This window comes from Myodes glareolus, chromosome 8, assembly GCF_982192425.1.
Source record: "Myodes glareolus chromosome 8, mMyoGla1.1, whole genome shotgun sequence".
NCBI lineage: Eukaryota > Metazoa > Chordata > Mammalia > Rodentia > Cricetidae > Myodes > Myodes glareolus.
The window spans coordinates 52,819,046-52,841,334 of record NC_142033.1 but is presented as its reverse complement, the minus strand read 5'-3'; positions in this window follow the sequence as shown (position 1 = coordinate 52,841,334).

Genomic DNA, 22,289 nt, shown 5'->3' with positions numbered 1-22,289 from the left:
CAGTCACTCATAGCAGTTTAATTTGTAATAGTCAGAACCTGGAAACAACCTAGATATCCCTCAGTGGAGGAATGGATAAAGAAAATGTGGTATATTTACATAATAGACTGTCACCCAACTGTTAAAAACAAGGACACCAAAACATTTGAAGGCAAATGGATGGAACTAGAAAAAAAAAATCATCCTGAGTGAGATAACCCAGACACAGAAAGAAAAACATGGTATGTAGTCACTCATAAGTGGATATTAGTCGTAAAATAAAGGATAACCATGCTACAATCCACAGACCCAGAGAGACTAGGTAATAAGAAGGGTTCATGGAGGGATGCCCAGATCTCCCTGGGAAAGGGAAATAGAAGAGATTTCATGAGGGTAGGTGGGAATGGGAACATGAGTGACCAGGTTGAAGTGAGGAAGGGGAGATTACTGAAAGAGTCTGCAGGATCTGTGTTTCTGATTGGTTTGGCCCAGTGCACACTGACCTGATCTCTTTGCTAGGTACCCTGGGTGTCCTTTGTGTACAAATCTCCTGTTGTAGAGCATTTGTTTGACTATGCGAAGATGCGTTGCATTTGTTTACATATGTAAAGATGTGTTGCTGTTTTACCTGACTGCCGAAGGCACCTGATTGGTCTAATAAAAAGCTGGAAGACAAATAGCGAGGAAGGAGGTGTGGGAGGGATTTCTGGGCAGGAAGAGTAAGGAAGGAGGAGGAATTCAGGTTCAGGGAAGAAAGGGAACTAACTGCCAGGGGCCAGCCAGGCAGACATGGAGGAAGCAGGAAAGTGGAACACACAGAATGAAAGAAAGGTAAAAAGCCCCAAGGCAAAATGTATGTGACTAGAAACAGGTTGAATTAAGTTAAAAGAGATAGTTGCATAAGTCTAAGAAGCTGAGGTCAAGCATTCATAATTAATAGTAAGTCTCCATGTCTTTATTTGGGAGCTGGTTGGCAACCCAAGGAAAATGCAGTCTCCTATTGACAGAACCGAATGCTGAGTCTTTGCCCAGCCCCTCCCTGATCCAAAAACTAACTGCCAGTTTCTCATAGAGGCTTATGATGAGGGCTGAGAAGGCAGGTGTAAAACTATAAATGTCTCTGTTTGGGGGCAAGGAGTCATAGAAGTCAGATCGAAGGGACACTGTGGGTAGTCATCAGGAGGACAAACTTGGATATCACACAGGTTGAGGATCTAGCTTTGCTGGAAAGTGCTAGGCGAGATAAAAATGACATCATAGAGCTTGTAACAGACATAGGCTGATCTGTGAAGATTGCAGTAAGCAGCGCACGGCAGCGCTACAAGTCTTTCACCGATAGCATAGGCAGGGCTGATGGTTTTTAACGCCAAAGGCCACAACTCAGGATCGCCTGAAAAGGGAGCCCTAACTGAGGAATTGTCCAGATTGCCTTAATTGATTTGGGGGGGGGGTCTACCTCCAACGTTGGCTGCCCCTCCTAGTAGCAACCCAATCAAGGCTCCGGGACAGGTCTCCCCCTCACCACTGAGTCAAATTATCCTGTTGTTGCTCCTGCAGCTTATTCCTTGCCTGACACTAGAACCAGAGCTTCCAGGCTCCCGACAAGTACTCAGGGCCAGGGGCTCTCCGGGAATGCTTCAGTCTTGGCTGCCATAATTGAGACACTCAGCTTGCTGTGCTGAACAACTAACTACTGGAGTCTCTGCCTCTCTGCTGTGGGCAGTCACTGTGGGACAATCTCAGCTGATGAGGGGCCCAGGAGGTCAAAGCAGACCCAGATCTCAGCCGCTCTGGTGTGAGACAGCTTGTTATTTCAACAAAAACTGAAATATATATATATATTAATATATATATGTGTATGTATATATATAATATAGTGGGCTTTATAAATGTATAAATTGTATTCTTTAGCCACACACATACACACATACATGCATATGTACATATATACACTCATATATTTATTAAATATACATATGTCCACACATAAATAATTTATTAAATATACATGTGTGTATGAAATATGTATAAAGATATAGGCAGATCTATAGATAGTGGATATGTAGATATATTCATCCTCTCTGTTCTGTTTCTCTAGAGAACCCTAACTAATACAAATGGTTATTTTCCTTCTAGAATTATGAGCACCAACTCCTCAGTGGCCTCATGACTTGCTGCTGAATGCTAGTCATGACTGTCACCACCCCTCACCCAAGACCTGCCAGCTCTAGCCCCCGGCCGCTCCCTGTGCCTGGATCCTTCTTGGTTATTCTTCTTCCACGCAGTTTATTTTGGAGCCATGGTCTTTATCTCTCCTTCCGGCCACAGGTCCCATCAGCCAAATCTTCCCCGTCTTCAGACTGACTGCCAACTCTGCTAGCTGGGAGAGATAAGGGGCCCCATGTCACAATGTCCCTGATGATTGGGAAGAGTATTGCTTTAAAGTCTGGGCACAACTGTCACCTGTCCCCCGGGGCTGATGGCTGACCCAAGCATGACTGACCACGGAAGGGCCTCTCGTTAGAGTCCATATCTATCACCTCTGAGGGGCACATGTTATTGTAGGCTCTGAAGCTGGAGGAGCTGAGGGCTTGGATTGGACCTACTCTGAGCCAAAATGAAGCCCAGTATAGCTAAGTTCTGTCCTTCCTTCTTTGCTCCCCCTTCCCTTCGGGAGAGAGTGCTTGGGACTTTGCAGATGACCACAGCGGTATCACACTCCTGAGTGTGGCATTTCTCAAACTTTAGTGCCCCTCCGACAGCCAGGCTTAGTGGTTGAATGATGGGGACTTACGGGCTTCCTTTCCAAAGGTCCTGATTCTTCAGCCCTGGCCTAGGACTCCGTGTCTCTATCCAGCAGCCCCAAGTGAGTTCGAGGCCAGCAGGCTCAGGGTTGCCTGTGGGGAGTTCCCCCGGAAGCCAGCGAGAGAACGAGGACCAGCTCAGACACGGAGATTGGAGCCTGGCACTCACACTGCGGGTCATGATGCCCGAGTTTACTCAGGTGCAAAACAGGATAAACGACACCACCTGTGAACCAAAACATGTATGGACAAATGCATAAAACACGGTCTGGATCCTAATGGTCATTATTAATGCCTAGGATCAGTTCTAGGGCCTGACTTCTAGCAGAGGGCCATCGGAGGGATCCTTCATCCGACCATGGATGGCGATACAGACGGAGACCCACATTGGAGCACTGGACTGAGCCCCCCATGGTCCAAATGAGGGGCAGAAGGAGGAAGAACATGAAAAAAAACTCAGGACCGCGAGGGGTGCGATCACCCACTGATACAAGGGGACTGATCTAATGAGAGTTTACCAAGGCCAGTTGGACTGGGACTGAACGAGCATGTGATCCAACCAGATTTTCTGAATGTGGCCGGATTCTCTGAATGTGGCTGGCCCGGAGCCTTTCTGAAAAGCCATTGACAATGACCCTGGGACTTGTTTCCTCTGCATATACTGGATTTTTGGGATCCTAGTCTGTTTGGATACTCACCTTCCTGGACCTGGAGGGAGGGGGGAGGAACTTGAACTTCCCACAGGGCTGGAAGCCCTGACTGCTCTTAGGGATGGAGAGGGAGGAGGAGGGGGAGGGGAGAGTGGGAGGGTGTTGGGAGGAGGGGCGGAAATGGAAACTTTCATAATTTAATAAACTTTGAAAAAAAAAAAGATCAGTTCTAGGAGTGCTGCCTTTATCCCTATTGTCAAGGGTTTATCGCTCCAGTTTTCCCACACATCATGTGGAATGCAGGATGGCATCAGTAAGTGGGAATGCGGAAACACAGGGCAGTTAGGGGAGCCAACACTTTGTGGCGTATCAAGCCTCTCTATACCTTGCTTATATGGCTGTTCTCCTGGCCAACTCTGGGCTCTTCTTTCTGAGTTTGTGAGCCAATAATAATAGCTGTTAAACTAAAAAAGAGAGTCCACCGGGAGATGGGGAAGGGGCGGGGGTATCTGTTGCAATCCCAGCATGCTTAGCTCTTGTTCTAGTCCTCAACATACTTGTGGGGTGTATGCATGTACATTTGTGTGAGCACAGGCACGTGTGTGCCACTGTGAGTCCATGGTGGTCAGAGGGCAGTCTCAGAAATTGGTCTTTACTCTCCTCCTTGCTTGAGACAGGATTTTAGCAGTTGTTCATTGCCCTGCATGCTGGGCCAGCTGTCCTGTGAACTGAGGGGCTTTCTCCTATCTAGTTCCCATCGCACCACACCCGAGTGCTGGGGTTAGAGACGTATGCCACCACAGCCAGCTTTCCATGGGCTCTGCACATCCAAATGGAAGTCCTTACTCTTTCATGGCATGCTTTCTCCATGGAGCCCTCGCCCTCCTTCCTCGACATGCTTCTATCAAACCTTCTCCTGGTGTAGCTCTGACTCAATGCTAATGGGAGCTCAGTGGCTGGGATGCGTGTCCTCGCCTATGCTCAGTTAACTGTGGAGATCACCTGGTGGAAGGGCAGCAGGCATGCTAGAAATGCCATGTGCCCTGATTGGCAGCAATTCCAGATGAATTGACAAAAAATTGTTCAAATTGAGTAAGAATGGCCTAAGTGTCTCCCCAGTCTTAGAGAAACACAATAGTAGTTAGGGCTGAGCCTGAGAGCGCCAGGCAATTTGAAAATCACTTTAGAAACCTGAGGCCTTTTCGCCAAACACTGAACCAGAAATGACGAGCAATTTTAGTGGGGTTCCCGAGATGATTAACTTCTCAAACTCATCTCTGTCTTAAGGAACAATTCTGCGAAAACACCAAACCAACAATATTTGTATGTGCTATTTTCCTCACTATAATATTAAAGATGGGCATAAAAATTAACGGGAAAGCGGTAGTTATAAAAACAACAGAAGTTCCAGGACCGGGCAGGGTTGCTTCTCAGTGTGAAGCCATTTGAAAGAAACACCCTCTAACAGCCAGGAGTTGTTAACGTTGATTGCCAGTGTGAAGACCCAATTCACAGATAGGGCAGTGTGACATTGCTTAAAGCTCCCAATCTGGGCAGCCGCCCTCCGCCTCTGCTCAGAATGTAACTGTCGAAATTCCTTAGTCATCGGTGACTTTCATCTAATGTCTTAGCTGTCTGTAAGGGGAAGATCCGGGTTTCCCTGCTTTCCCACTGTGTGCTGGGTAAGATGGGAACATCCAGGGAAGGGAGTGCAGATGGCTGAGGCCCTGTATCCTCCCTCCCCTCAAAGGGCAGTCAGTTGGGCTGCCGTTTGGGAGAAGTCACCATGGATCCCCACTGAAGAATACTCCTGTGTCTTTACTCCAGGGAGATGCGAGCCTTTTTGGTGAGATTAATGTTTAGCAATCCGAGTGGGAGGGGCAGCTTCATGAGTTTGGATTCTCAGCCCCCAGGATGGACAGTGTCCCTCTGTAAGTCCTGTGCTGGCAGACAGAGATAGAAGGGTCTCTGGTGTTTGCTGATTTCTAGCCCGGTCAAATCTATGAACTGCATGTTCTACAAGAGACCTTGCCTCAAAAAATAAGGTGGAGCATGACCCAGGAAGAGACCCAGTGACCACTGGCCTCTGTGTGTGGGTACCACAGCAGAGCTTTTGGGACGTAGCATTGTTTCTATTCCCTTGCTTGTAAAATGGGTTTACATTTACCGAGAGCTGCCAGGATGGTCTCCACTGCGGTGTGTGCAAAAAACACAGCGGGGTGTTTGGATGTTACAAGGGCCCAGCAGAAGACCACAAGAATGAGTTTTCATGGTTTATGTTGAACGGGAAAATCAAAGCACTAGTTCGCTGTCTCAAGATGACCTTTGCTAATGGCTAGGAGGGCACCCTTCCAGCCCTGCGGTTTTCAAAAACAACTTTGGAGAGATACTCGGTATGCAGTATCTAGCTGATACTCCATTTCCAAGCATGCCATTCTAAGATAAGTGTCTACCTCAAAATGAGAAAAATTACTTTCGTAGTGTTCGGGGGAAAATGTAATTATTTTTTTAAAAAATTTAATTAAAGGAGGAAAAAAATCTGAATTCCATCATCCAGAATATTTAAAATCCATCTTCCACCTGTGATGTGTAAAAATGGGACAGTCTTTTGTGTTCACAGCACAGGCCCTTCACATTTTCTTCCTCGTTTGTGTGTGTTGCACAAGTGTATGCATACACTTTTTGCATGTGTATGGGGATGTGCATCATACACATCTGGATACACACATGTGGAGGCCTGCCATCAATGCCAGGGATCATTCTCAATCTCTCTTCCACCTTTTTCATTGAGGCAGGGTCTTGCAATCAGACCCAGAACTCAAGGTTATATCTAGTCCTGCTAGCCAGCTTGCTCTAGGGATCTTCTGTCCCGGTCTTCCAAGACTGCAATTACAGCAGGCCAAGTGCCCATCCAGCATGGATATGAGTTCCAGGGATCGGGGAGCTAAGTGAGGAGCTCCAGTCCTCGAGCTTGCGGACCAAGCATTTCAATGGCAGAGCCGTCTCCCTCCAGCCCCTCCCTCGCTCCTTTACCAAGTTTCAGCAATTCTCAGTAGTATTTCTGATGCTGTCTACTGTTCTGTGAAGAACATGTAAGTCTGCCCTTGTGGCACAGACCTGTAATCATGGACTCTTGGGAGGCTGGCTTGCTTACCTCCATTCATGTGAGAAGAGTTTTTTTTTTTTAAATTTCATGTTGTTTTTGACTTTTCTGAAGTTTTAAACCCAATCCTAACTACAGTAATACGAATTAGAGTTTGTGCGTTTTATTTCCCGTCTCCTCCCAGACTCCTCCTCATTGGTATTTAGGGTGGATCCTGGTAGCTTCCACATTGCTATCCTCAGTCATACTTTTCCAGCCTAGCTGGCCAGTCTGGAGTGCCTCAGCTCCATCCATCCCCAGGCAACATCGTCCGTTCACAGCGCTGTGAATATCCTCTTAGCGCCGTGCTTTCCCTCCATGGCCGCAGCTCTCAGCACGGTCCTAACACGTGGGGACTTGAATGGATTCCTTCTGCCATAGGCCTAAGGTCAATTCTGGCCCAATGTTCTCATTTATAGCCATCTCCCCAGGGTACGTGACTGCCACTTCTCACACAATCTGCCTTCCTTAGCCTCCTGCATCCTCCAAGGAATTATCATAGAGTTTCCCTACTTCCTTGAGTACGACGTCTCTTCAAGGACAACTCAGAAAAGAATGCCTAGAGCCAAGTGTGATCTGGAGAGCACACGAGGAGCCCAGCTTTCCTCCTTATTCATCTCCAGTAATCATATGGTCTCCATCACTCAGTTTCATCATGCCACATTTCCTTATCCATGAAGTACAGACCACAGCATAAAACCCCACAGCATTCCAGGGAGTTCATGAGATATGTGTGTGAAGGTTGTACCTGAAGAAACCATGTAGGGTTCATACAAGCATCTGCACTTCATGAGCTCAAATGCTCCTCTAGGTTTGTACTCTGGTGTGGCATGTCCTATATCACACAGTTCTTTATGACAGAGCATCCTGTTGTTATGAACGAGTGTCTTCAAAGTGGCTCCCACGTCCCTTCAAGTCCTTCTCTTGTCTGCATTATCTTGTGACATCTAGTACTTACCTTCCATCCAGGAACACACCTATGGTCAATGCCACTGTTTTTATTTATTTATCTATTTATCTATCTATTTATTTATTTATTTATTTATTTATGCTTTCCGAGACAGGGTTTCTCTGTAGCTGTAGTCCTGAAACTAGCTTTTGCAGACCAAACTGGCCTCAAACTCATAGAGAACCACCTGCCTCTGCCTCCTGAGTGTTGGGATTAAAGGCATGAGCCACCCTTGAAATAACTGGAATCCCACCAGAAAAGCATCAAGTTTATGACCAGGATGCTTCCGCACACATTCCCACAGTGCCTGGTCCCTGACCAATAAGCAGAAATGAGAACTGGGTACTCAAGTCGCTTCTCTAGGCTTTGACCTCAGACAACCCCCATAAAAGTCACATTGACTCTGGCCCTAATCCCCAAATCCCACTCAGTCTCCATCCCCCTGCTCTCCTGATCTGCTCCCCAATCCGGATTCTTTCCCTTTGTGCAAATGAAGGGGACACACTCGCCCGCAGAAGGCTAGTGTGAGAGACAGCTGGGACAATGCCCGTGATGGGAGGTCTTTGTCCCCACTCAGGTACCCCACACCTTAGCACCATCGTCATCATCCCAGTAACCAGTTCCACTGAGCACTCTTGGGTCACTAAAGCCCTGCCACTGACGTGCCTCCGAGGTGTGGGGAGCAACCCAGCGTGCTTCTTATGGGAAAGTGGTCCGACCACTTGTGTCCACTTTCTATTCTGGGATTTTTTAACAGCTACTGAGTCCATTAGCTGAACTAACAGTGAGAGCAATTGAAGACCCAAGTGCCTTGAAATGTTTAGATACGTAATGCTTATCTGGCCTAATGCCTAGGAGAGTGGAGCCAGGATGGAACTCTTGATCCCAGGGCCCTCCATGTCCTGAAAACTGAAGGAGAAATGTCAGATTGGAGGATTAAAAATATAACGCATACACACGCTAATAAGACACGTTTGAGTTAGAAATCCAGTTCTACCAGAAAACTCTTCACTGGTGGCAGAGTAACGTCATCTCCCAAGGACACAACCTCACAGCTTCCTGTGCAGTGTTCCGTGTCATTGTGATCCCCGTCACTCCCCACAGTGAACCCCGAGGTTCTGGTAGTCAGTGCCAACCATTATCGATGATGTATGACACCTCAGCTATTTCTACAGTTTCTAGTGCACTGTTCACATTTATTAAATGTTGCTTGGGCAAGAGACTAAACAGATTGGGGGGCTGAGGTCACTTGTTGTCATTTTATCATTCCTATAGGTAGGAGAAAATTTAAGTCCGAAATAGTAGGATTTTCAGACCGGGTAAAATGATGTATTTTGCATGTAATGCAATTTGAGGATTACTTTGAGAATTCAAGTCTCTTAAATGAAGGGCTTTCCAGGTAGGTGTCTCTGTGATTTCTGTCTTCTGGAGAGGCTGGGTCTCTTCCTCGGGGCCGCAGCAAAGCACACAATGTTTCCCACTAAAATTTTTCTTGACAGTTTTTGGGTCCTAAATGCTGCCAGGACCCAAATGTCTGTGCCCTCTACCCCTACTGTATGTTAATTCCTAAACCCCAGTGTGGAAGTGGTGGAGATGGAGCTTTTGGGAGATGACAAGGCCTCAAGAGGCATGCTTGCTTCTTTCTTCCCACTTTGCCACGTGAGAACACAGAAAACTGTCTTTCCCTGAACCAGGAAGCAGCACTCGCCAATCCTAGCTCTGCATTGAACTTGGTGCTCCCAGATTCATTGACTAAGCGATAAATGCCTTTCTTTGTTTATGGGTAGAGCTATTTGAATGACCATCAGAGTAGGCTCACACAGATCGTCTTTGGAAACCCAATATTACAAAAAGTTAAGAAATATATAGTTTTTAGATGAGACAGAAAGTTCAAGGCAGTTTCTTTATTCATTAACCAATGAAAGTAACACATATACAGAAGGACCTCCCACACCATACACCTGTTAAAACCCAGTCACCCACCGAAGTTGGTGAACAACATGATAGTATTCCACACCCTGAGCCAGACACATCTAGTTGCCTCTTATATTTTAAAATTATTTTTTAAGTGCTACTGTGAGTTAATACAGGGCCGTAAAACTTCAACATTATAGATGGTGTCCAAAGTCCCTTTCTTCAATTGATTGCAGGTCCCTTCCTTGGAGTAACCATAGTGAGCAATTAATTTATATAATTATGAGAATACACTAAATATCTGCAGGTCTGAAAACTACATGGCATGATTGAATGCTATTTGAAAGTTTATACAAAGTGTATTTTTATTTTTTTTATTTCTGTCAATGTTTCCCATTTAAACTCCAGTATAGTGTTCCCAGTAAGACAGAACTCATCATCAACATCTCTGTGTAGGAATGGGTGACTCCTAGAGTTTTTATTTTCCAAATGGAGCCTCAGTAAATACCTTTGTGCATCATTTCAAACCCAGAGGCAGATATTTGCCTCTAACAGCACCAAAACCCCAGAACTACTGGGTGACAGAAGGTAGAAGTTTAAAAATATATGAACTGGTTTCTGGGAAGAAGACTCAGTGGTTAAAAGCACTGATTGCTCTTACAGAGGATCCAGGCTCACTTTCTAGCATCCACATAGTAGCTTACAAGTATTTGGAACTCCAGCTCCAGGGGTTCTGATACCCTCTTCTGGTCTCCAAGAGCAACAGGAACGCATGTGGTACATAGACAGACATGCAGAGAACACACATGGGTCATGGCTGGGAGAGTGCTCAGTGGTTAAGAATGCACACTTCTCTTACAGAGGACCAGAACATTTTCCCCAGCATTTATTCACACTGGGAGCTCACAGATGCCAGGGAATCCAGCTCTGGGGGATTTCACACCTCCGTGGGGACCTACACTTAAGTGCACATACCCTCCTGCACACATAATTGTAAAAGGTGGGTGTGTTCGTTTTTCCCTGAAAACCTGTTTATATTCCCACTAATACTGCATAATATGCCCATGTCCAAGCATTACTTTTAATAATAACAGTCCCAAGTTCTTCATTCTGATGGATAAAAAGGATTTCTTCTTCTTATTTTAGTTTTAATTTTTGAAGTTTGATATCCAATGTATTTTTATATTTTGTATTTTTTGTCTGTGATTTATGTTTCCTTTGTTTTTTTTAAATATCCGTCTCCTTTTTGTCATTGATTAATGAACCTGACTTTTGTACTCTGATTAAAAATATTGTTTAACTTTGTCAAACATTTTTTCTTTTAGTGTATACCAAACACTCACAGGTAATTATTGGTTGTTATTCATTGCTAACCGTGAAAAGTTGCTTCTATAAAGACAAAATCATGCTTACCTCCAACTTCAACCTATTGGTTATAGACCTATTTTCGACAGAAAACAGAAACGAACATCATAAACATCTTTTAGGCTGAATGGTAGAAACAAATGACATCTGATTTTAGTTCACAACTTTTACAATAGGTCTGTTTTATTTTCATTTCCAGCCAACGCCGACGAACCGAATGGTTAGCACCGCAGGGCAAAGTCTGCGTGGAAGCAAAATTGTTTTAGTTCAAGAACTTTTAAAACAAAATTTACGAAAGCATTTTTCATAATAACTTCAGCTTGGGGAGATGCAGAGACATTCTGTTCTCTTCTCCCTTTGTGAAATTACCTACAAAATCATTGTCCTTAAAATTGGCTCCTGGTGCTGAGAAACTGGGCAGCTTCTTGTGAAGTTGAACGGTTGTGAGCTTCTCTGTCTTCCAGTGATGCTCTCCAGGCCATGGGCCCTTTTATGAGCTTGACTCCCCTGAAAGCCTCTAATACAAGCAAGTACAGGATAATTTTTGCTTCCTAGCCCCAGGAAACAATGGCCCTAGGAACAAACGCACCCTTAGTCTTTCTTATCTAAGCTGGGTCCCCTTCCACAGTCTCCAGCCACCATATGCGATGTTCATCAAGTCACACTCAAGCCGTGTGTCTATTCCTTGATTTTCTCTAGATCCTCTGAGTAGAAATTCTACCTTCTGTGTATCCTTAATGCTTGCTTAATGTGAATTCATGCACAGGTAGATGAATGAATGGATGGATTTATTAAACACGACGCCTGTTTAGAAGCAGCTCCTAAGTCTCTCTATACCTTTCTAAGAACTCCCTCTGCAAACAGAAATTTTAAAAATAGTGTTTTAAATTACTATCAGGTAAAATAGCAATTGGAGCTATGAGCATATTTTCATGAACTTTAACACGTGCACAGATTCATGGCCTCAGCTCTATAATCAAGCTGTCAGCTGCTCCTCCTCCATCAGTACTTTCAGTGGCACCATTCCCTTCCAGGTTTCCCCAAACCTCTTCCTTGTTTGTTTCCCCTACTCCTGGGACCCTTTCACTTAGTCCCTATTACGATCTTTTTGTATTTTGAGAATTTCTTATGAATGGAATCATAGAGTATGTGACCTTTGGAGAATGGCCTTTGTATTTCAGATGAGCCTAATTAATGCATTTGAGATCCATTCAAGTCATGTGCGCCAATAGTTTGCTTTCTTCCACTCCTGAGTAGTGTTCCTTTATTGGTGGGACCTCGGTGCATCTATCCAAACACCCACCCAAAACAGTTTGCCTTGTTTTCAACTCAGAGTGAAAATGGGTATTGATGGTTGATTATTCCTGTACTGTTCTTTGGTGCAAAACTGAGTCTTAATTTCTCTCAGGTTAGTTCCCTGAGTGTTGTATTGCTTGGTATATGCAGGTTTAATTTTTGAAACAAATTGTCAAACTGTTTTCCTGTGGGATTATATCAAGCATTTTTTGAGGGGGAATTCCTTTCCCTTTTTTTCATTTTCTCGGGACAGATTCTTTCCCAGGCTGCTTTTGGACTATACAAAAATCCTTCAGGGCCAAGGATGCAGCTGTCCATCATAACACAGGCCCAGAGGCCCTGCAAGGCACGCCCCATGTCAATCTTTCCTTCCTGGCTTCCCAAGGCCACTGTTTCATAGGGTCAGATTCCACCTGCATCTCCGTTAAAGGCAGATGGGAGAAACTCCTTCATCCCTTTAGAAGACACTATGCCCAGCGCTCTCTAAACCCAGACTTAGGGACGGGGCCTGGGATGCCCAGAGGAGTGTAGGCAAAGAGAACCTGAACAAGTAATCAGAGGGCACCCACCTGCCTGACACTCTGATGCTCCGTAAAGGGTCAAGGTGAGCCCCACCTCTTCTGTTTATTTTTTGCTATACATGCATCACCCTTCCCTCACTGAGCAATTAGCTTCATTGAAGTAGGTAAGATGCTGAGCGAGGGCCATTTCTGTGGACTTGAGTTCACAGAGGTCATTCGGAATTGTCAACACAGAATTAAGAACACAGTGAATTCTCTCACCCCATTACCTACCCCCACCACAGGATTTATGCACCATAACTCCATCAGACTCGCCAACCCCAGAACACTCTCAGCCTACTCTGGAGTCCTTCTTAGTCCAGTAGAGGTCATTCTCTGTAGAATGTTCTCTACAGAAACTCTACCTTCTGTGTATCTTTAATGCTTGCTTGGTGTGAATGCGTGCACGGGTAGATGAGCAAGCCCAGGGACCATGCATCTCTTCTTTCCTCCCACTCTGCCATAACGAGGGTAGTGTGACAATTTTTTTTTCTCTGCTGTGTTATCGATATAGAAAGTGAAGCTATGTTTAGATGAAGATTCTGAAGCCTCTCTTCTGGATTTCTTCTTTGGGTCTAATCATCCTACATCAGCACCTTGGCTGCAGGGTCTCGGAGAGGCAGGGGATCCTAGTGTAGCACAGATTGAAGGTAGTCTTCCCCCTAGTTTGCCAAAGGCACCGCCATCTCTTAAAGGAAGCTAAATGGAATAGTTCCAACCTCCTATTCCTTATCTCACAGCCCTGCCGATGAACTATATGACTTAAGGCCTCATGGTCTCACTCTGTGATGTTACTCAAGTTGTCTGATTCTTGACAAACCTTCACAGACATGGGGGATGAAAGGAGATTTTTTTTCCATGTCTGTCTGTCCCCTTCAAAAAAATCTCGACAATGACACAGAGCCTCTTTGTCAAACTGGCTCTGGTCAGTGAGGCAGGGGTGCCATCTGTTAGTAAAGCCACACCAGCATCGGCTCTGTGCAAAGCTGGGAGGGCCACACAGGCACACTAAGGGATGCTCCCCTGTTTCCTCTTGCTGCAGAACCTCCTTGGCAAGTCTGTTGGATTTTCCTCATTTCAGGAACTGATCACCCTAGGTGTCACACACAGCTCAGGGGCATTCTGCTATCCCCCACACAGTGACTATACGGTGGGCAGGCACGGTGGTGGCCCTTTCCACCCCACTGAGCTGTGCTCAGTGTCCCCTGGGATGGTTGACTCCAGAGTGGTAAGGACTCCAGAGCAGGATGAGCGTGTTCTGGGGATGGCAAGTCTGATGGAGTTCTGGAGCATAAATCTGTGGTGGGGGTGGGCGATGGGGTGAGCAAATTCACTGTGTTCTTAATCCCTCGGCCGTTCTGAATGACCTCTGTGGACTCAAGTCCACAGAAACGGCCCTCACTCAGCTCCTTACCTATGTTAGCGAAGCTAACTGTTCCATAGGGTTAAGATGACATGCAAAATCTTTCACACCAGAAAGCCAAAGCAGGGCTCAGTGACTATTTTATTAAGGTCTTAAGTAGCTTAGGTTTGGGGACATAAGCAGCTTCTGTTACAACATGATGCTCCACTTTCATCATGAAGTAAACCATATGAACAGCATGGGTGTGTGCCAATAAAACTTTATTTGCGAAAACAGATAGTGGCTTTCATTTGGCCTGGGCGTGTACCTTTGCTTACTGACTTGTGCTCTGGTTTGCATAGTCTCCCAAGGTGACAATACAGTGTGACACTGTTACTTATCCCCAGGGTGAGGGTGTTGGGAGGTGGGGCCTGATGTGAGGTAATTAGGTCCTGCAGGCTCCAACCTCATAAATGGATTAACGCGGTTACTATGAAAGTGAGTTTGTTATCATGGGGAGTGAAGTTGTTATGAAAAGACAAGTTTGTGGGCGCTTGATCTCTCATCCTTTCTCATCTCTCTTATCCGTCCACCTTGGGATAATGCAGCAAAAAGGTCCTCGGAGATGCCAGCCTCTCCATCTCAGGCTTCCCAGCCTCCAGAACACAAGCCAATAAATTCCTGTTCATTACAAACGAGCCAGTCAGTCAGTGGTACTCTGTTGGAACAGTGCAGCGCAGACTGAGACAGCAGATAAACCAGAGACAGAGTCCAGGTCCCTCTCCTATCAGCCCTGGGGAGCTTATATTTAGTCTTCCAGACCGGAGAGAAGTTCTCGTGGGTTTTGTGGTTATGCTGCGGAGTCTCTTTGCTATATCAACTTATCCCACACTTGTTTGGGCTGCCTTTTTATTATTTAAAACTTGAGTATTCCCCACCCTTGACTGTATAATTTAAACTAACCCTACCTATCACCCAGCTCTTTGACTTTTTACTGTACCCATCGCTTTGTAATAGTCTAAGATTTAAAGTATTTTTTTTCTGTTTATATCTCCCAGAAATGTTGATGAGGGCAAGGGAAAGTTTAGTCTTATTGTTTTCTTCCCGTACTTGAAATAATCACATACTTGGCACCTGCTAATATTTGATAATGGGAAGAATGAATAAATATGAACAGCGTCAAGGGAACTGGAGAACCTGGAGACAAAACAGCAAGCTTCTCCATCTTTCTTTCCTAGGTCAGAAATGTTCAGCGCCCACTGCCGCTAGGTGTCTGATTACTGATTTATGGATTGTGTAGGAAGTTTTAAGGATGAAGTAAATAGAAATAGCCCGAATGAGTTGCCCGAAGTTTCTACTCACATTGGAGTTCACTGAAGTAGAGGAATCAGTGATTAAGAGGAGGCCTGGATCAGAGCTGGTCTTGAGGATGGAAGGACCACACAGGCATCATTGCCAGCAATACCGACAAGCCTTGGCAGCCCCCCACCCCACCCCGGCCAGGAGCCAGTTCTTCCCAACAACAGAGGAGAATGTGTGGAAGGTACCAGCCATGACATTAAGACTTGTGGACAAGCTGCAACCAGCTGAAGATGGAATCCATAGAAACGGCCTCTTTTTTCTTTAATTTCCAAATGTGTATGTGCTGTTTTAACAGACAGCTCTCATTCATTTATCAAGCACAGTCTGCAGGCCAGGACTGGGGATCAAATCAAAAGACAAGACTCTCAGAATCCAGGAAGCAGCAGCTCCCCTTCAAAGGAGAGAAGAAAACACAAACAAAAGGAGTGAATTGGGAAGACGGCTTTGATGTGGAATAACCCTGTTGGTTTAAAAATTACAGAGCATTTTACAAGGCGTGGAATTTTCTAGAGCCTCCCCTCTGTGAAATCGCCACAGGAGCAATGGGCAGCTGCTGCCTGGAATATTTACCCTGTTATCTACTTCACCTTCCCCAGCTCTTGTCTTATTGGCAATTTCCCTCCCAGGCGGGGGCTGACTACTCCGACCGTCCCAGCTGGCTCTCGCTTCTGGCTGCCTTGAGAGAGACTTCGCTTATGATTAACATTTTCCACTCTGCTCAGTGCTCTGGATGTTTTTCCTCTTTGCTTTATTAAACCAGAATATGCTCACACTAGGTAATTTCACCTTCATTAATGTACCGAAAGGCAGCTTGTGTTTATCACTTCTCCCCAGGATTCGGGCATGAATCTCTGGACGCTGGGTCAGAAGGCAGAACTGGGAAGGAAGAGTTACTTTTCTTCTTGTGTGACCAAACATCTGACAGTAGGAACTCAAGGGAAGAAAGACTTACTTGGGCTCCTGGTTTTATGAGGATATTGTGGGGTAACTGGGTAGCTCTGTCCAGGGTGATTGGGGGTTTGCTCATATCTCGGTCCATCAGGAAGCAGAGAATAAAAGTCCAGACTATAACTCTCAAAGCCTGTCCCCGGAGGCCACCTCTGCCAGCCAGGTACCACAAGCTCTCAGAATAGCACCATCAGTTAGGAACTAGGTGTTCAAACACATGAACTCATAGGGGACATGTTAGACCCAAAAGGTAAGCTTCTTCCCCTGGACTCCATAAGCTAATGGCTACCTCATGATGTAAAGTTCATTTAGGGTAACTTCACAAGCTCCCAGAGTTCTCAACACTGTTCAAGAGACCAGTCTCTTCTAAGACCATGATGATATTTTCATTGTGAGCCTCTGTGGGAGAAAGGTTAATACTTCTAATCTATAAGGGCATAAAACAAACATTGTGGCCAAAAGAGGGAGGTCTAAGAGGAAAGAGAGAAAAGATTGAACTAAAACAAGACCAGAATCAAACCTTGAAGCTCAGTATTATAGAATCTGGGGCACATAGTCATAACATTATTCAGGCTCCCATAGGCTGGGGTAGTCTCACCTCTGTGGCCTTATTGCCTGCAGCACATATAGTTTTGATGTGAATTTCATTGGTTAATAAAGGAACTGCTTTGGGCCTATAGCAGAGCTATAGAGGAACAGAGGTAGGCTTGGAAAACTAAACTGAATGCTGGGAGAATGGGGGCAGTCAGAGATGAATAGCCCTGACAGAATAGCCCTCTGACAGTAGCCCTGTCAGAGATGAATGCCAGAACTTTAACAGGTAAGCCACAGCCACGTGGTGATACACAGATTAATAGAAATGGGTTAAACTAATATGTAAGAGTTAGCCAATAAGAAGCTAGAGCTAGTAGGTCAAGCAGTGATTTAAATAATATGGTTTCTGTATGGTTATTTCAATTCTGAATGAACAAGCAGAAAGCTCCACTTGGTGCCTGCGGCTTTATTCAACAAATGCCCCTTGTTTCTAGTAGCTCTGACATTTTGGCACGTCCATTGAAACTTAGGTTTTATCTTCACGGATTCATGCAATGGCCCACCCAGGCTTATCTACATGGATTCCAATCTTGCTGACCTTACTAGCTTATACCTTGAGCTTTGGTATTTGTTTGTTTGTTTGTTTGTTTGTTTGTTTGTTTGTTTTTCAAGACAGGGTTTCTCTATCTATAACTCACTTGTAGACAAGGCTGGCCTTGAACTCACAGACTTCTCCCTGCCTCTGCCCCCTGAGCACAGGATTAATGACATGTACCACCACTGACCACAAGCACCTTTCAAATGAATGCTTTTCAACTGAAGAGATTGCTTAGTGGTCCAGAGTGCAGAGGATCCATTTCCAGAGGACTCGAGTTTGGTTTGCAGGAGGCTCACAGTCACTTGTAACTCCTGCTCCAGGGGATTTGACGCCAATCTCCTCAACAAGAATAGCTATTCTATCTGCGCCTGCCTTGCTACCCAGTGTCTGTGCCTCTCTGCTTTCCTCTTCCTCACTGGGAATGCATCGTGGCAGGGATAGGAGGCAGCTAATTGTTTTGTGACACGAAGCAGAGACCGCTAGTGCTCAGCTGGCTTGCTTTTTCCCATTTTCACTCAGTCCTGGGTCTCAGTTCACAGACAGTACCACCCATATTTAGACTGTGTTTCCCCCTCTTCAGTTAATCCTCTCTGGAAATGCCCTCAAAGACATGCTCAAAAGTGTGTCTCCCAGGTGATTCTAAATCCAGGCTAGGTGACAATGAAGATTAGCCATGCCAGGAGGTCCTGATTCTTTGGAAGACTCATTTTTTCCCCATATTGTAGTTCATAGTGTGGGTAAAGACCATGAATGTACTGGGCATAGGGAGGCCTTCAGCAACTACTTATGCCTTCCTAGGCACCAAAGTATTGACAACACGTGAAACACACGCATGGAAGGTATAGGCAGAGTGTCCAGGGAGGACACGGAGTGGTCAAGAAGGTAGGGTTGTCATTCATGCTTCCAGTGTTGCTTGGTGCAAGAACCTGTTGAAGAGCAGGTCCATAAACATAAAGATTGTAAGGAATCTCTCTACTCAGAGCTAGAACATCTGCCAACATCATGGAATTTACACTGGAGAAAAATCACATGCAAAAGGATTCAGAGATGACCAGGCCCAAGTCAACAGCCTCTGCAGAGCAGGCCCAAGCCAGTGACTTCTGCAGGAGCAGGTACAAGGGAGCAACCTCTGAGAAACCAGGCCTGAGCCAGTAACCTACGTAGAACCAGGCCCAAGTCAGCGACCTCCTCAGGAGCAGGCCCAAGCAAGGAACCTGCATGGGAGCAGGACCAAACAACATCCAGAATTGCAGAATGACCTCCAGGGGTGAATGGACTCTATCATGAGAAGCAATCAATTGAGCCTTAGATTCACTGGCACCTGGAAGAGTTATCACCAGCGACACAGCCACAACTACACCAATCAGAGGAAAAGATGGGTAGACAAGGTAAAAATAAACACAGCACCACAACGAGCAATACAACACCAACAAAAATTAGTGACTCTACAACATCAAGACTTGAACACCCCAATACAGATGAAGCAGAAGAAAACGATCTAAAAATAACTTTAGGAGAATGAAAAATTCTCTCAAAGAAATGGAGGAAAAGTCAAAAAGAGGAAATCAGCAAATCCTTTAAAGAAAACTAAGAAAAAGCAATCAAACCAGAGAAAGAAATGATTCTAGACTTGAAAACCAAAATAGAGACAATAAACAAAACAAAGGGAATTCTGGAATGGGAAATATTGGGAAATAATCTGAAATCACAAATGCAAGCATAACAGCAGAATACAGGAGATGGAAGAAAGACTCTCAAGCATTGAAGATACAATAGAGGAAATAGACTTATCGGACAAAGAAAATGTTAAATCTAACAAAAGCTTAACACAAAATAGCCAGGAATTATAGGACACCATGAAAAGATCAAACCTAAGAATATAGTTATAGAAAAATGAGAAGTCCAACTCAAAAGCACAGAAAATTTATTCAACAAAATTATAGAGGAAAACTTTCCCTACCTAAAGAAAGATATGCTTATGAAGATACAAGAAGTCTACAGAACACCAAATAGACTGGACCAAAAAAAAGTCCTTTCGCCACATAATAATCAAAAACATTAAACATACAGAATAAAGAAAGATTATTGAGAGTTGCAAAGGAAAAAGGCCAACTAACATATAAAGACAGACCTATCAGAATTACACCTGACTTCTCAATAAAAACAATGAAAATCAGAAGGTCCTGGTCAAGCATTATGCAGACATTAAGAGACCATGGATTCCAGCCCAGACTACTATACCCATCAAAACTTTCAGTCACCATAGATGGAAAAAAAACCAAGATATTTCATGGCAGAACCAGATTTAAACAATACCTGGCCACAAACCTAGCCCTACACAAAGTACTAGAAGGAAAACTCCAACCCAAGGAAGTCAGTTACATCCACAAAAACAGCTACAATAGATGATCTCACAGCAACGAATTCCAAAGAAGGGAAAAACACACAATAACATCCCAACAATGAAAACTAAAATAAGAGGAACTAGCTATCACTGGTCACTAATATCCCTTAATATAAATGTACTCATCTCACTTATAAAAAGACACAAGCTAACAGATTGGGTACAAAACCAGAATCAATCCTTCTGCTGCATACAAGAAACACACTTCAACCACAAAGACAGACATCACCTCAGAGTAAAGGGTTGGAAATTTTTTTCCATTCAAATGGAACGAAAAAACAAGCTGACGTAATACCTAACAAAATAGACTTCAAACTAAAATCAATCAAAAGAGACAAAGAAGGACATTTCATATTTGTCACAGGAAAAATCCATCAAGAGAAAATTTCCATACTGAATATCTATACCCCAAATACAAGGTCACCCTTATATATAAAGGAAACATTTATAAAGCTTAAATCATACATTAAACTCCACACACTAATAGTGGGAGACTTCAACACCCCACTCTCACTACTGGACAGGTCTGCCAGACAGAAACTTAACAGAGAAATAAGGGAAGTAATAGATGTTATGACTCAAATAGACTTAGCAGACATCTATAGAACATTTTATCCAAACATAAAAGAATATACCTTCTTCTCAGCACTTCATGGAACCATCTCAAAAATTGATCGCATACTAGGTAACAAAGCAAACCTCAAAAGATTAAAAAAATTGGAATAACCCCATGTATCTTATCGGATCACTCTGGCTTAAAACTAGAATTTAACTGCAATACTAATTCCAGAAAGCCCAAAAACACATGAAAATTACATAATGCTCACGTGAATCACCAATGAGTCAAGGAAGAAATAAAGGAAGAAATTAAAGACTTCCTAAAATTCAATGAAAATGACCACACAACAGACCCAAATTTATGGACCACAAGGAAAGCAATGTTAAGAGGAAAGTTCATAGTACTAAATGCCTATAAAGAAGCTGGAAAAATCCCACACTAATGAGTTAACAGAACACCTGAAACTCTAGAATAAAAAGAAGCAAACCCAGGAGTACTAGAAGACAAGAAATAATCAAATTGAGAGATGAAATCAGCAACATAGAAACAAAGAAAACAATACAAAAAATCAATGAGACAAAGAGTTGGTTCTTCCAGAAAATCAACAAAATAGACAAACCTTTATTCAAACTAACTAAAAGGCAGAGAGAGAATATCCAAATTAACAAAATCAGAAATGAAAAGGATATAACAACAGACATGGAGGAAATTCAGAGAATCATCAGGTCATACTTCAAAAACCCACAAAAAAACTTAAAGGAAATGGAAATTTTTATGAATAAATATTATTTACCAAAGTTAAATAAAGACCAGAGGAGGAATAAATAGACCTATAACTGCTAAAGAAATAGAAACAGTCATCAAAAGTCTCCCAACCGAAAAATGCCCAGGACCAGATGCTTTCAAATCAGAATTCTACAAGATTTTCAAATAAGAACTAATACTAATACTCCTTAAATTGTTCCACACAATAGAAACAGAAGGAACATTGTCAAACTCTTTTTATGAGACTACAATTACCCTGACACTCAAATCATACAAAGACATTACTAAAAAAGAGAATTATAGACCAATATCACTCATGAACATTGATGTAAAAATACCCAATAAAATACTGGCAAACCAAATCCGAGAACACATCAGAAAAATCAGCCACCATGACCAAGTAAGCTTCATCCCAGAGATGCAGGGATGGTTCAGCATATTAAAATCTGTCAATGTAGTCCACCATATAAACACACTGAGAAAGTACCCAATACATGATCATCTCATTAGATTCTGAAAAAGCCTTCAACAAAATACAACATCCCTTCATGATAAAGGTCTTGGAGAAAGCAGGGATACAAGGAACATACCTAAACATAATAAAGGCAATATACAGCAAGCCAACAGCCAACATCAAACTAAATGGAGAGAAACTCACAGCGATCCCACTGAAATCAGGAACAAGACAAGGTTGTCCACTCTCTCCATATCTATTCAATATAGTACTTAAGTTTCTAGCTGTAACAAGAAGATAACAAAAGAAGATCAAGGGGATACAAATTGGAAAAGAAGAAGTCAAACTCATTAGTTACTGATGTTGTGATAGTTTATATAAGTGACCCCAAAAATTCAACCAAGGAACTTCTATAACACATAAACACTTTCAGTAATGTAGCAGGATACAAGATTAACTCAAAAAAAAAAAAGTCAGTAGTCCTCCTTTACACAGAGGATAAATGGGATAAGAAAGAAATCAGAGAAACATCACCATTCACAATAGCCACAAGTAACATAAAATATCTCAGAGTAACTCTAACCAAACAAGTGGAAGATCTGTATGACAAGAACTTTAAATCTTTGAATAAAGAAATCGAAGAAGATGCCAGAAAATAGAAAGA